At 38.8% G+C, this 15943-nt stretch overlaps 1 protein-coding gene across 2 annotated transcripts in view; it reads left to right on the forward strand.

Annotated features, from left to right (window-relative positions):
- Positions 1 to 12216, forward strand: part of LOC131071071 (uncharacterized) — an 81341-nt gene extending 69125 nt beyond the window's left edge. The window contains exon 4 of one of the 2 annotated variants that reach the window (XM_058006771.2): positions 11317 to 12216. The gene's annotated coding sequence lies outside the window, so the exon portion shown is untranslated. The remainder of the gene's footprint in view (positions 1 to 11316) is intronic. The other variant, XM_058006767.2, reaches the window with a different exon arrangement.
- The last annotated feature ends 3727 nt before the right edge of the window (positions 12217 to 15943 follow it).

The raw sequence follows: 15943 nt of genomic DNA on the forward strand, positions 1-15943 counted from the left end.
AAGGGTTAATGAGAGTTGTTAGATAGTCATAGCATGAATATATGTTGTGCCTTGCTCACACTCCCCATCTCCAATAGGACCCCTCCCTTTGTTTGCCTTGTCGAGGTCCTACAATAATTTCTATCCATCTGAGAAAAAGAGAGCTTAGGGCTGAAGCATGTTGAGAACCAGGAAAGTGCATGCTTCGGCATTTGAATCTGAGATTGAAGACTCATTGGATGAAGCACAACCTTCAATTGCCAAGCTTGAGCTGCAGCCTAAATTTTGAGGTTCCCCCCCTCCAAATTCTGAAAGCATCCCAAAAGTTAAGTGTATGGAAAAGGACAAAGTTCAGTGTTTTCCATTTGAGAGAAATAGAATGCTTGTTCCCACCAACCTTCCTAGCACCCAAAAATATGTCGATCTTTTTACTAAAGTCCAACTTTAGGTAGCATTTTAAAATGAAATATCTCTAAGTCACACTTGGCAAATAGAAGAAACTTAAGGCTTAAAATCCAAACTTCTTTCCAATAGCCGAACTTTAGAAAGGACGTGTTTCGATAGTAATGAAAGTTCGAGTTAGAAAGGTTGAAAAGGGAGGAAATTTCGGTGTTTACAATGCAAAGTAAAAAAACGTTTATTCCCTAAATGCTTCTAAATGTCCAGAAAAAGAAAAAACCGAGATTTCAAAACTTAAGTGCTGGCGGATTTTAGTGAACTAGCTATACACTTCAGTGTTTGCCACCAAAAGAAGAGAATAAAGCATATTCCCATCGACGTTCCAAAAGCTGAAGAAAACATTGAAAAGGATGCCAAATTTCATTTTAAGTTGCATTTTAAAACGTAAGACTTCTAAAATTCGGTCTTGGCAACAAGTTAGTGAAATGTCTTACTCTCGATTTCATTCCAAGCACCGAAATAGTGTCGAACTTCGCCTTAGAGTGTTAAAAGTCAAAGCTTTAAAACATAAACCAAAGTTGGCCTTTGCTATCAAAAGTGAAATAAGACACTATTCCTAACATCATTCCAAACACTAATATCACACCGAACTTCCTCTTGAAGCATTAAAAGGTCAAAATTTTAAATTGCCCAAGAAAAAGTCGGGCTTTGCAAATAAAAATAGTTCGAGACATTGTTCCTACCATGATTGCCTTCACCGGGGAAAACACCAAAATTCCTCCAAGAACATTTTGAAGTCGTGTTTTAAAAAAAAACGTTGCCCTTCAAAAATGCTAAGTAGATCAAGCTCATTCAAAATGCAATAGGAAGAAAATTGTACCAGAAAGGCGTTGCAAGGAAATCGTGGGAGGAGGTAAAAACATTACGCAAGAAGCCAAATTGCACAGAAGGGAGTTGAGGAAGATCATTCAAAAAAACAATCATTAAGAAGAAAAAACGCTCAATCAAGGCATTAAAAAAATGATTCCGAAATCAAAACGTTGCCATCAAAACATTGCCCTTAAAAGAGAATCACGTTGCCAGAAAGGGACGAGTCTAGCAAAATTGTGCCCTCTAGAAAAACTATTGAAAGGGAGAATTGTTGCCATCAAAGCGCAATAGAGGAAAAAATGTTTCAGCATCGAATCGTTGCAAAAAAGATCACATTTTCAAAGGGGGGAAACAAACAAGCAAAAGCACATCAAAATAATTTCCCCAGGTTCTTTTTTTTCTATCCAATGGCCATCTTAGCAAGTGATTTAAAGTTTGTGTGTGATGTTAATAGCAAAATAATTCATTCAAACCCTAGGTTAAAAGATTTTGCACCCATGGTTTTGTTCTTTTGAGATTTTGTTCAAAATGCTGCCTAAACCAAACCCTAGGTTAACAAGTAAACACAACCTAGGCTGAAAACAAAACTAAAAATCACCTTGCCACTGCAAATTCGGGATTCGCATAGAAACTAGAAATAGGGCTTGTTCCCAAAAACTTTCCCAAGTTCAAACTTTTCCCCAAGTCTTTTTCAAAATCGGTTTTTGCACAGTAAAGCATATTAAATTCTACTTCAGGAAATTTGCCTAAGTCCCAAAAATATGCCCCAAATCTGAAACTGGTAATTGTTGCTTGTGTAAAACGCTTAAAATTGCTTCTTTGCATTCATGTGTTTCAAATTGAAACTTTTTTTGTCATTGTGCTAACACTTGTGTGCTAATGCCATTTTTGGCAAGCTGACCCCCATTTTTTAATCTTGGAAAAATCATCATAATTCGCATCCGTGTGCGCAAGGTAAATGCCTCCTAAGGCAACTAGCTCTTCCAAGGCACCTGAGGCACTAAGTACGTCACAAACATCCAAAGCATAGAATCACCACAAACTAGATAAAATGAAATATGAACACCAAGGAGTGTTGCGGGGGTCCAAAATTCAGAGTAAGTGGGAGAACGTAGGAGATACAGATTTTGGACACATTGATATCCAACAGTTCAAGGAGAGGGTGTACGGCCCGAATCCAACCTGGAAGGTGCAAATGATGGTCCATAGCGAGATAACGCACGCTGCTGGTTCCCCATAGGCTATTCAAAACTATGAGTTGATCGTGGAGTGTGCCAAGCAATATAAACCATCAGCGAGGGTAGTCTTCGTCAATGAGATAGCCATAGCTGATTTTATGCCCCGAGTTATCACAGAGGTCTTTGGCATCCTTGTCCATCAGGGTATGATAGTTGTGCATAAGGATGAAGCCCAAGAATCTTTCGATCAAAACCTAGCCAAATGTAAAAACAAGATGAATGACAACTAGTATAGGGAAAGGAGATCTCACCACATCGAGATCCTTAGAAAGATCTACAAAAGTGAGTTTAATGAAGAATATGGGGATATGGTCACCCTCCTCACCCGAGTCATAAGACTACCACACTCGAACATGTTCGAGGAATGGATGTTTTACTATGCAAAAGAAGTCTTTGGGGGCAAAATCATGATAGATTGGGCCCAGATAATCAGCGATAACATCCATGAGTAGCTAGCGAACTTGGTGGAGAAGAACCTATTCACCATGTCCTCTTATGTGGTGTACATGTTGTCTCAACATTCGAGGCTTATGGGGCTGATATGTCTTGGCGAGATTGGGAATGGGGAAAGGCAAATGAAGGTCCATGAATGCTACCTCCAATTGCACTATCATAACATTGGCCAAAGGGAGAGGAATAACGTAGCCTATGCAATAGGCTAGTATGAGAGGGTGAATGATGCCTTCACCATGCGAATGGTCTGAATAATGCAGGAAGGATTGCAACAAAGGTTATCCATATAGGCAATAGCATTGGTGAAGCAATATAGAGATTGGTTTATATAGTTCCCTAGATTCTCCTACTTGAGAATTTCTAGATTTGAGGGCTCTCTGTATAGACTCCCCAAGTACCCTACAGACAAATTGGTCCTCCTGGAGGTAACCAGACAGGCAAGCGCAACATGAAAGATACTAAGAGAGAAGAAGGTCATAGGGGTGTCATTTTCGATGGCAATTGGGGATAGAGATGTCTATATGAAACCGCTGCCCAAGTCGATCAATCAATAGAGGAACTGGCGACGTACGGTTTATAGGAGCACACGAGTAGGAAAAGCTTTGATCCTACTAGACTAGGACGAAAAGCCTGCGAGAGGCATTATGGACACAAGGAAAACATAGAAGATTATTAGGCTTGTTGTAGCAATGATTGAGGTTCGGAGCAGGGAATGTTCTTGGTTGGGCCTGAACCAAATAAGGATATATGAGTGTGTCCGAGTCCTTGATCAGATGGAGAATGATGGAGATTACTTGCAGCATCATTATATGATTTTGTTAAGGATCGACCATTGGCCTAAATTAATTGGTCGCAAGATCTAATCACTAGTTTGGAGGTGATAATGAGGGAGCCAAAAGGATAGACTGATGCTTGGATACATCAGCAAAATGAAGAACTAATGTGTGAGGGTGTGAAGATTACATATAACTTGATGGGAGGCCTTGTATCGCAATCCTCCGAGAGCGAATAGGAAACATAGATTGCAGCTCAAGGGGATGAAGAGAATGAAGATGGCGAAGAAGAGCCCCAAAGGAAAATGAAGAAGAAAAAGGCCAGCAAAGAGCCAAAGGCATCTAGGAGGTCTAGAAGGAAGAAGAACTCATCACCCGAGGCTCCTACCCGCAAGAAGCTAAAAATAAGGTGACCCTTGATTGCAACCACCTCTCAAGAGGATTCTACTATTGCAAGAGATGGGACTGATATAGAGAGCTTGCCCACTCCTCCTATGCTGCAAATTGAAGAAATTTTTTGTAGAGGAGCCGGATTTTCAGCAATAAGAAATATAAATCATTGACTTAGAGGACCTTGCCAATGAAACCAAAGAAGGAGAAATCCCACCTGTGGGGTCAGATGATAAAGAAGAGGACATAGACAAAGGCACATAATAGCAAGAAACAAAGAAGAGGACATAGACAGAGGCACATAATAGCAAAAAACAAAGGTATATCAGCAGCCATTGAGTGAAATTGGATAAAGCTCGATTGGAGGGAAAGAGCAAGGTACTGTTGAAGACCAACCTCTTTCTATGGATAATCATGAGAATGTAACATTGAGTGAGTTGTAGCTTTTGGAGAGGAGGGGAAAGAGATCATGGTCACTTCCAGTCAACCCGTACCTCCCATATGGTTATAGACCAGAATAGAAAAGAAAACATCAGCAAGAGCATCTTTAAGCCTTGACGACCTGTTCGCCAGAGTAGGACAGGCTAAAACCAAGGAAAGAAAGAAGCCTAGGACGTACTCACAAAAAACTAGAGATGCAGACCAAAACAAGGTTGTCCATGTTGTTGTTCCACCATCGGATGAATCAATTGAAGAAGTGACCCTTGCTGATTACAAAATTTTATTAGTGGAAATGTGGAAAGTGACAAAGGAGCAAGAGGTTGAAGATTTTTGGGACTCTTTCGAGGCAATATTGAGAAGATTGAAGAAAGAAATGGAGGAGAAAGAGATGTATAAAGCTTAGGCTAAACAGGTAGAAAGGTACATTAACCATATGCTTAGACCACTTCTAGAAGGTGTCTCATGACGGGTTGTGGAAAATTTAAATAGAAGAGGGTAATTGAAGGAAAGAGACTTGGAATTGATATTGTTGAGTTGAGTTGGTTTTGTAGGACCAAGTGGTGTCCGCAGACTAAGAGTCTTTGGGAACGGAAACTCCCATTGATCGCATAACTGAGAGGGTGAAAGATATCTCGAGGGGTTGCATAGAGGAGGTGACATTTCAGTTATCTCACTTGAGCTCATTGGAGTTTATATCAGATTTGGGTGATTGTGCTTCAGAATTTCAGACTTGGAGAAGATCACCTTTTTGAATGCATTTTCTTGGGGAAAACTTGACAGCGGTATTCCTTTGGCACCATGGCGATACCTATGGGAGATTTGTAGAGGAGTTTTGAAGGAGTTTGGAGGCAAATCGAACCCCAATATAGCTGCTGTCATTCAAGTTGCAGACTTCTCTTACCACATAATTTGATCATTCATCTCCATCAATTCGGCATTGGAAGACAGCATTGGCACATAGGAGACAAGGCGATCTTCTAGGAATATAATGGTGGTGATTTCATGACAGTTTGGCCCAAATCAGACTTAGATCAGAATTGCACCTGGCTATCATAAACCCACGATTTCTCTCATTCCTTCCCAAAGGTGCATCGATTTTCACAAGTAAAGACTCCAAAATGCATTAGAGGCTGAGGTGATAATGTTGAGATAATTTATTGAAAGTTTGGAGGTTCATTTTATTTATTTTGAGGAGCCAAACTTCTCCAGGTCCATCCCATTCATACTCCATCAAATTCATCATATGATGCCCTTGTTGTTCAAGTTCGCCTAGGATGATAGGTGCTGTCATACAGTTTGGAGATCGGCACTTGGAAGGAGGAATTTTTGGGTTGTTTGAAACAGATTGCATTTGTGTTCTCAGACTTCAGACTTGCAGCAGTAATGGCGGCCTTGTATAAGGGACGACTTGGCACTCGGGAGGCTTAATGACAGTCATATACTGCACACTACATCACCACAGATTTCCAGGTTCTCCATTGTCCTATTTCCATTGCATTTTCAGTCGGTGGTAATAGTTTATGACAGTCATATGTCTTCAGACAAATCTGAAAAGTGTCCATGTCTACCTAGTCTATTGGTGAATGCTTTTGATGTAATTCGGCTAGTAAAAGTAGCCTATTTTGATTTATGAATGAAAGATCAATAAAGCTGTCCCTCTTATTTGATGAATGTTAAATGTTTGACAAATTGACACTTGGCTGTAAGTGCATATGTACTCATTGTAAACTCATGTATATGTGCGGTTAAAGGCTTAGAATGTCCTAGATGGTGAATTATGCATGATAGTGTTGACTATTCTAGTTCAGGAAGTCATTATATAAGGTTATATCAGTCTGATTTTATAAGACCAGCAAGTTGGAGGATTGTCCGGCAAGTGTTTGACAATATTCCTTGTGTCTCATAAAGCAATTTTTAGACCTATAAGATCAGGGGATATTACAATGTCCCTCCCACAACACTTGCACAAAAGACAACAACTGAGTTTGAAGAAATGAGGGCCAATGCTAGAATTGCAAGGGAATGGTACAAGGAGTTAACCGAAAGAGGGAACAATGTGCTTAAGGAGTTGACGACCCTTCAACAGGGATGGGATTGGAATATCCAATACATAGAGAGCCTCAAGGATCGATTTGATAAGTCCTACAAATCATCTTGTGCTACACTTCCCCTCTTGAATGCCTTAGTGTGGACCTTTACTAAGATTCCTGTTATCACAAAAGCTCACACCCTTGCTGAGCTATCAACTCAGCAACCTTGTGAAACATGGAAACAACCCCAAAGTGTGGGATCTTGCACAAGGGGGTTGAATCTCCAAAGAAGACCAGCTTCCTTCTCAATCCAGGTGCAAGTGTTGAACCAACTCAACACTTCAAAACTAACTCCTAGGCCTATCCTAACAAATTGCAGAGGTAAAGGGAAGAGAGAAATGCTTGAAATAAAAGGAGGTGATGCACCAAGAAGAGATTGTTCCTCTCCCTACCCGAAATGACACAAAGAATCAACTAAAAACCCAGGAGATGCACAAACTTCAGTTGTATGAGTGACCCCAATGCATGTATGGAGGTTAGAATTCACTGAATGCCAAGAGGGGAGAAGGTTTCCCACAAGTCACACTCAGAAATAAGTTAACATAGCATAAATGAGAGAAGAGCCACAAAACATACACCTATGATGAAGGTAAGAAAACATACACAGCATACATAAGTTGAAAGAAGGCAAGAATGGTGATTTCAATTAATTACAAGGCCAATGGCCAACTTACAGTTGCAAAATACAAAATAATACAAGAGAAGTGAGAGAGCATAGAATAGCTCAAGCCAGCAGGGAGAGAACCCTTTACAATGAGGCTTAATGGCTTTTATATAGAAAAATGGTTACAAGAGTGATCATGACCCCTGTATGTCAGTCTAAGAGTGCAGGGAAGTGCATGCACTTGACTTCTGTACATGCAAGCAACCTAGCCATACCCTTAAAAGGCAACCCTGAGAAGGGTGGATTGACTGACCTTCCAAAGTCAGAGTATGCAAACATGACATAAGTCACTACAACAAGCATGGCCCCATACCTCCCTAGATGGAAATCCTGCCAAAAACATTAAATGCACCCCTGTGGCTCCACAAAAGAAGGTACAAAAGTTGTCGGAGCATTTAAATCTTCGAGTGTCGATCACGCCATTCAGAAGTGTTGCAAGCCAGAAGGAGTTTGGAAGACTTCAGAGACCTGGGTCACCGAAGTTGGGAAGACTTAGGAACTTGGGAACCTAGGGGTTTCGGAGTTTCGGGGTTGAGGAATAAGGAACTTGTGAACCCGGGGGTTTCAGAGTTCTGGAGTTCCGGGGTAGAAGACTTGGGAACTTGGGAACCTGGGGGTTTTGGAGTTCCGGGGTTGAGGAATAAGGAACTTGGGAACCTGGGGGTTTCGGAGTTCCGGGGTTGAAGACTAAGGAACTTGGGAACCTGGGGGTTCCGGAGTTCCGGGGTAGATGACTTAGGAACTTGGGAACCTGGGGGTTTCAGAGTTTCGGGGTAGAAGACTAAGGAACTTGGGAACCTGGGAGTTCTGGGGTAGAAGACTTAGGAACTTGGAAACCTGGGGGTTCCGGAGTTCCGGGGTAGAAGACTTAGGAACTTGGGAACCTAGGGGTTTCGGAATTCTAGGGTTGAAGACTAAGGAACTTGGGAACCGGGGGGTTTCAGGGTTGAGGAATAAGGAACTTGGGAACTTGGGGGTTCCGGAGTTTCGGGGTTGAAGACTTAGGAACTTGGGAACCTGGGGGTTCCGGAGTTCCGAGGTTGAGGAATAAGGAACTTGGGAACCTGGGGGTTCCGGAGTTCTGGGGTTGAAGACTTAGGAACTTGGGAACTTGGGGGTTTCAGAGTTCCGGGGTTGAAGACTAAGGATCTTGGGAACTTGGGGGTTCTGGAGTTCTGGGGTAGAAGACTTAGGAACTTGGGAACCTGGGGGTTGCGGAGTTGAAGACTTAGGAACTTGCTTTTGACAAGACAACACTTCACACTTCATGATTCCATTGTTTTCTCTTTGATCGTTTGGGGCAGCTCTGGTCCATGGAACATATCTCTAATCGGTTCTCACTGATGGACCAAGGGTGTCATAAAATGACAACAATTCCCACTGCTCATTTGATTATAGAGCCACATGACTTCAAAACCATTGAGGGATGGTATCAGGCTTTAACATTCAAAAGAGACACTATGGTCACTATTGATGAAGGGTGGGAAGATTGTGAAGATACCCTTCAACATCTTAGAGAAAGGTGTGCTGACCTTTTGCAGAATATGATCGACAATAGGAATCTCGAGAACACTGAGACACTGAGGATTCTCTGGAAAAGCCAGCTAAGGAATGACATGACCCCATTCTCTAAAGGTGATACGGAAATTGCCAGTCGACTATGTGCTGTAATGCGCACACACGACATCACGAAAGGGGCCTAGAGCCAACATATAAGATTGATAGACAATCAAATTGAGACCAATCAGTACAGGTTTAGTTGCACTCCCGTACCTACTGATGAAGAGGTAAGGCTAGTCATCCTGAAATTTCAAGATTATGTGTGGGTAGAGCTAGCAGCAGGCCGAGACATGGAAAAAATATTTAAATGATGAGCAAGAATTTATATTGTAAAAAGAAATTAATTGCTAGTAGTTGCATATTGGTTGGGATGTGATATGTATCCTTAAACAGGTATGGTGCATACTTTTGGGGATGAATCTAGGCCATTGAATGAAGTAAATCTTGGCCATTCATCCAACCCTTAGAATCTATAAAAGGAAGCAAGCTCTTTCCCATTTTTGTAAGAAGTTTCAGGATTGTTACAGAAACTCTGTCGGAATTAATACAAAAATTATTTGCAGAATGATCTATGTATGATTTCATGTGAGTGTATGGTCCTTCTTCCATTTGTTTATTTTTATTTATGCATGTTAATGTGAAATGGTGTCTGGGTTATTATCCGATAAAGTCTCTGTTCATACCATTACGAACTAGCTGAATGTTAATTCCTGTGCATGGTTAGGCTGAACTTATATAGCTTTAGTTCGATCATTGAATGTTGTATTGGAATGCTATATGTCTTCCTAGAGTTCAATATATGTATTTTAGTGGTTTGAAAATCTGTTTTAATCCGCTTGAATATTGCACCAGCCCTTGCTAAGTTGTGTTAGAATGGCAAAGCAGGGCTTGGTTTTTAAAGGCTTCGTCTACTATCTTGAAAACTATTTCACTTAGGATAGATTAGCTTCCTTAAACCTTCCTTTTGATATTTCTTTTAAAATCTGTTGTAAAAGCATTTCATAAAGCATCATGGACTTTGAAAATCTGATGATAGTAAGGCCTGTGAAGTTATAAAGTTGTCTATAGTATTTGTCCTAAAAATCTATCCATAAAGTAGGCATAAGTCCCCTTTATGATTACCAATAAATCACATTGATCTTGAGTTATCCTAAGCAAGTCAAGACCTAATGATATGAACCTTGAGGTTATCTCCTATGATCAATCCAAATAGCATTAGAGATTTCCTTATTCAAGAGAGGATAGGATACATGTAGTATTATTCTACATTGACAAAAAGTGCAAGCTTTCACCATCAACAATATAGAGTAGAAGTAGAGTAGGAGGAAGCTAGAGATTGTTGCCAAGGCTATGTCTAAATAAATAATTGATTTCATTGAAGATATGGTGGATCTTTGTATTGTGTTTTTACATTTTGCATGGTTTCTGGTTATTTCTCAAAGTTAATTAACGTTCATTGATTGTAATGGAGAAATGTGAAGATGTTTGATGGAATTTCGGTTCATACCATTTGGAATTTATTGATTGCAAATTGCAGTGTATAGTTAATCTGAACTTGATTTAGCATTAGAAATCCTTTGTTTCCTTTGGAGATTGCATCAGTTTTGTGTAGTTGTTTACTCATGGTGAAGCAAGGCTTGATTATGGAATCCATCTATCTAAGCACGATCCTTTATCATCATTGTCCTTAGTTTTAGAATAGATTTCCTTAACCTTCATTCTTTTTGTCATTTATTTTCTAAGTTAGTTAAGTGTTCCATGCTCCAGCAAAATGTAAGTCCCTTTGTGTTACCAAGTACCAACAAAACACATCATATCACTGAGTCTATCCAACATCATAAAGTTGATTGTTCGCATTGTAAACCTTGGGGTTGCCTTGTTTGATCACAAAGTTTAGCATTCGAGGTTTGCTTTTTCAAGAGAGGATAAAATACTTAAAATTATTGTGTTTGATGTGTCATAAAAAACACATCAACAGGATGGTAAAACCCAATCCATATAGAAAAGATGACATGGGAATACATCTTAAACAGATTCACATGGAAGAATTTACCCCTCAGACTTTGGCTTCTTATTGAAAGGAATTATTGTTACTCATGTAGCCCCACAAAACTACTTCCCATCTTAAAGAAGAAAAATTGATCGACAGAAATGCTACTGAATTAAAATAATATCCATAGAGGAACAAACAAATTTATATTCCGTTCACAGACCTCTAAGGAAAACTCAGTATTTTCTTTAATTGTGTAGGAGTTCCCCAAGACATTTAATACCTATTCAAATGACAAGGTGCATCCATATATGGCCAAACTACAAAATTAAATCCCCATTAACATGCTTTAAGAAAACACATTGCTCATTTCAAAAGTTGTTGTAAGAACATGTGCCATTATGATAACAATGATTTTACAGTTTTATTGCTATTCCCTTAAATGTGAATGACAGATCATTTATATCAGGTAGTAATAACAGGCAGTTTGATTGGTATACAGTGGTGCTGCATTCTAGAAGATATCTATACAGCACAGGTCTTTGTCAGCTGTGCATCCTTGAAGCGTGGTGGAGTATTATACTCCTGTTTGAAATGTTTGTTCAAGGATTTCGAAAGAATCATTTGGTAGCCAATTGTTGATTATTTTCTCTTCACGGATCCTCTGTTTGCAGTTTATTCTAGCTATGTTTTTTCTATTTAGCAGCTGTCTGTGCTGCTTATGGAGGACAATTTTAACCTTCAACCTTTGGATGCTACTTCTGCTGTTTCATGCTGTATTTGTTGCATCTTTTTGTACCTCTGTCTTCTACAAAGATGGTGGCAACTTTATCATGTTTCATACTCCTTATACGTTGGTCTATTCACAGTTGTCATTACTGTCGGTGACTGTTTGTTTGCTGTAAGTCTATTTGTGCGGCAGAGAATCGGTCACTTCTATGGTTGCAGCAATGATGGGGAAGGATTTTGGAGTGATAGGCATGTCTCAAGTGACAGCTTCCTCCATACATTCTATTTGTTTTTTCAGATGTGTTTGGATGAGTTTAAGTCCTATTTTGTTCTGCTATATTTGGTTTAGCCTCTAAGGCTTGTTTCAGAAGAGTTATGTCTCAGTTTTGTTCTATCACTACAATCCTCCTTTGCAGTCAGTGCATTATCTCTGCTATAGACCTTGTATCTCTAGTTTGTTAGCTGTTATGCTCCTCTACAGCCAGTATTTATTATGATTGTAGGACCCTTAGCTATGCCAGATTCCTACTGGTCTGCTGTGTTCTGTTTCCTATTGGTACTTTTTAAAGACTTTAATTAGAAAAAAAGAAAAAAAGAAAAACAAAGAAAAGATATACGCATGTATATCTTTTGAGCTTGATTAGTTTTAGTTGAGATTTGCATATATTTATGAAATGGAATGCGTGCTTTTGTTAATATAATTGGACTTTTAATAGTAAAGTGACTTGGCACATTTTATTTAACCTCTTTTAAAGAGCCTTAATCATTTAAAAAATATATATTAGAGAGGGTTTCAGGTAAGAAACTGAAAGACTAATATAGACCATAACAAAAGTAAAGGCAGGAATAAATAGACCCAAATTCATGCAGGGTTGGTTGAAAACGAGAAGAAATTCAAAAGAAAACCTACAACAAACTGAACAACATTAGCTCACCATAATAAATAAAAAACAATGTACCATTGAGTAGCACTTGAGAGAGTAGAAAGACACCACATCCACTTACACCAAGAGCATCCACACCCACTTCCTCACTATTCATCATATCATCCCACCTGTCACGAACAACCACAACATGCCTAGGCACCACCTCCCTACCACCACTAGAATTGGCGAGAGCTTCATATTTTATACCATGGATAATCTCATTTCTTTCCACATCCCTAGTCAACATACCTTCAGCCAGGGACACCAAAGTGTAATTACCACTAGAATTGGCGAGAGCTTCATTATAGGATGCTAGCAGATAATTGATAACGAGGTGTAAATCCTGGCAAAAGTATCAACGTAGACTGCTCCCAGCTCTTTCAAAGTGCCAACTTTAGATTCTATCTCCATGGGAATGCTTGGAGCTGAAACATCAATGCTCTCCCTGCTATCCTCTGATTTAGACAACCTTCCACCTTTGCTTGTTGTGGAAGGAGAATTTGTACCCTATTATTAACATCAATATAATTTTGTAATTGCATATGGATTTTCTTGTGGGGATAAAAACACACCTGCAGTTAGATCTAAATGTGTTAAATAAATGAACTAATCAATGAAACATTATTAATGACTCTATATATGAGTAGAGTCTAATAAATTGAGTGAAGTAAAGAAGCTAATATTGCATATGGATATTCTTGTAGAGATAAAAACACCCCTGTAGATCTAATTGTGTTAAATAAATGAACTAATCAATTAAGCATCAATTAACACTCTAGATATATGAGTTGAGTCTAATAAATTAACTGAAGTAAAGAAGCTGAAAATGAAATTGAATATGTACAAGAATGGAAATAAGATGGATTAAGGTTGCGTAGCTTGAAACTAATGGAAAGTGAACTTTACTTGATGTCATACTATGAGACACTCGTGATTGAGAGTTTGATATTGAATTTTTGATTAGAGAGTAAATATGATTGACTTTTTCTTTGTAATTTGACTTTTTTTCTTTTTCATGACTCATAGTTGTTAGCATTGCATTATGTGCTGTCATTGATTGTCAAATCCTTTGGGTCCGGATTGTCCAGATGTGGTATGATAAGGAGTGTTTGATTTAGGTATATTGTGTACTTGAAGGTTTCCTGGTTTCATCGGATGCATTTGGTATCTCAGAAGATGTTTTTTTGTATTATTTTTGGGTTCAACATGATTCAGAGCTTGATGCCTTAGACTGGATATTGAGATTGCGTAGTGTGTGGATGTGTTCTAGGTTTGACCTTGGTGATGTATGTAGCATGTTGATGTGTTCGAGGAGGAACATTGTGATATGGTTCACTTTTCATTCTTTGCCACCACCAAAATGTTTAGTGGAGACCTATTTTAGATCCATGTCTTAGTTGACATTGAAAATTATAATTTTTGGAGACAGTATATATTGGAGTTTGATTTGATGATTCAACATATGGCTTTTTGTGTTGAAGACATGTGAGATTGAAGGAATCCGGTGACTGTGTGTGATATTTACCGGAAGTAGTTCTGACAGTATAGACTGTGTTTTTCTTGTGGTGGATTCTCTTTGTCTTTCTTTCTTCTTTGGTAGTGAGCCCATCTGTAGTGAGAATATTGGCAGTGAGCCTTTCAAGGTAGTAAGCCCACATGAGTTGAGTACATTGGCAATGAGCCACCCATTGTAAAAATCACCTTAACCAGTGTCACCTTAATTGGTGTTTATATATTAAGAATTAACATTTTTCATGGTTTTTCTTGGGTTTTCCACGTAAATTCTGGTGTTTCTTGTGTCTAATCTGAATTTTGCATGTGTTTCCTTAATTCTGTTAATTCTGCTTAATATTTCGGGATCTATGCATAAAGGTTGAAATTGTTAAATTTGCTGTCAACTGATTCACCCCCCCTCTCAGTTGCCTGGATATTGAACATTTGGTATCAGAGCTATGGTTCCTTGACATAGAGCTTAACCGCTTGAGGTAGATCCTGATCCAATGGCACACAAGTTATGCATTCCTATATTTGAAGGATCTGATTATAGTTTTTGGAAAGTGAAGATGAGAGGTCATTTGGTTTCTTTGGGTTACAATACTTGGAAGGTTGTGGAGACTAAGTATTTTCTTCTGGCAAATTGACTTAATACTCCAAATGAGATTCAAGATTATGAAGAAAATGGAAAAGCAAGGTATGCTATATTCAGTGCATTACCGAAAACTGAATTGACTAAGGTTATCTCTTTGAATACTACTTATGAAGTTTGGCAAAAGTTAAAAGACATCTATGAAGGGAATGAGAGAGTCAAGATGACAAAGATATTAACTACTAAGAGAAGATATTGAAACTTGAGGATGGAAGAAGGAGATGATATTGTGAGCTATTTTGAGAAGGTTGATACCATAGTGAACAAGATCAGAGAGCTCAGAGGCACTTTGAGCGATGAAGATGTGATTGACAAGATTCTGATTACATTACCAGTAAGCTACAGTGACAAGATTTGTGCAATTGAAGAAACTTATGACCCAAAGAAGTTCACCAGAGAGCAACTGTTTGGTACCCTAACTACATTTGAAGTAAGAAAATTCGGAAAGGACAAAAACAAGTTAGAAACCGCATTCAAGGCATCTGAAGACAGTCTGGATGATGAGGTGAGCCGAGATGAGGTAGAAACAAACTTTGTAAGGAAGTTGAAGAAAGGCATTGACAAATACAAAGTTATGTTACCCTTTAAATTCTTTAGATGTGGTAAGATTGGTCATATTGCAACTAGATGTCTGGAAAAGGAAAATAGATAAAAGTTTAAAGAAAAAAAAGGAAAGTTCAATAAGAAGGCATAATATGTTATGGATGATGCTGGTATCTCAGATGATGAACCAGACTATGAGGATGGTGATTGTTTGTTTTTAGTAGAAAATGATGTTTCTAAGTATGATATCTTTAAGACTATTACTAAGACATTTCATGCTAAAAACACGACATCTGGACATCAACTGCAACACGCTACACTACCATAAATACCGCATAACACGAAAATCATCACCAGTTAATGAAATCCACCAAAACCCACACAACGATCAATGTAGATTGCTAAAACAAATAGGATACGACTAGGAAACATCAGAAAGTACATCAGAATCATCTAAAACAGTTGCACCACCACTTTTCAAATCTTCATTTGTCAATGTGTAGAAGCTCAAGAACACAACCAATCAACAACTGTCATGTAGAAAGATAACTTGTGGAGCACAAAATCACAAACCATCTGAAATGAAGATACACAAGACCATCCAAGACAATATCCCAAAGTCTCAGCGCAAGATCTGATCACACCAAAATATATCGAAGGAAATATCGCTTTCTATAAAACGACGATCAACAAAACCAAACAACAAAACCAGATCAGAAAATCTTCCCAAACTCACTGGAATAAATCATAGG

Source organism: Cryptomeria japonica, chromosome 4 (assembly GCF_030272615.1).
Source record: "Cryptomeria japonica chromosome 4, Sugi_1.0, whole genome shotgun sequence".
Classification (NCBI taxonomy): Eukaryota; Viridiplantae; Streptophyta; class Pinopsida; order Cupressales; family Cupressaceae; genus Cryptomeria; species Cryptomeria japonica.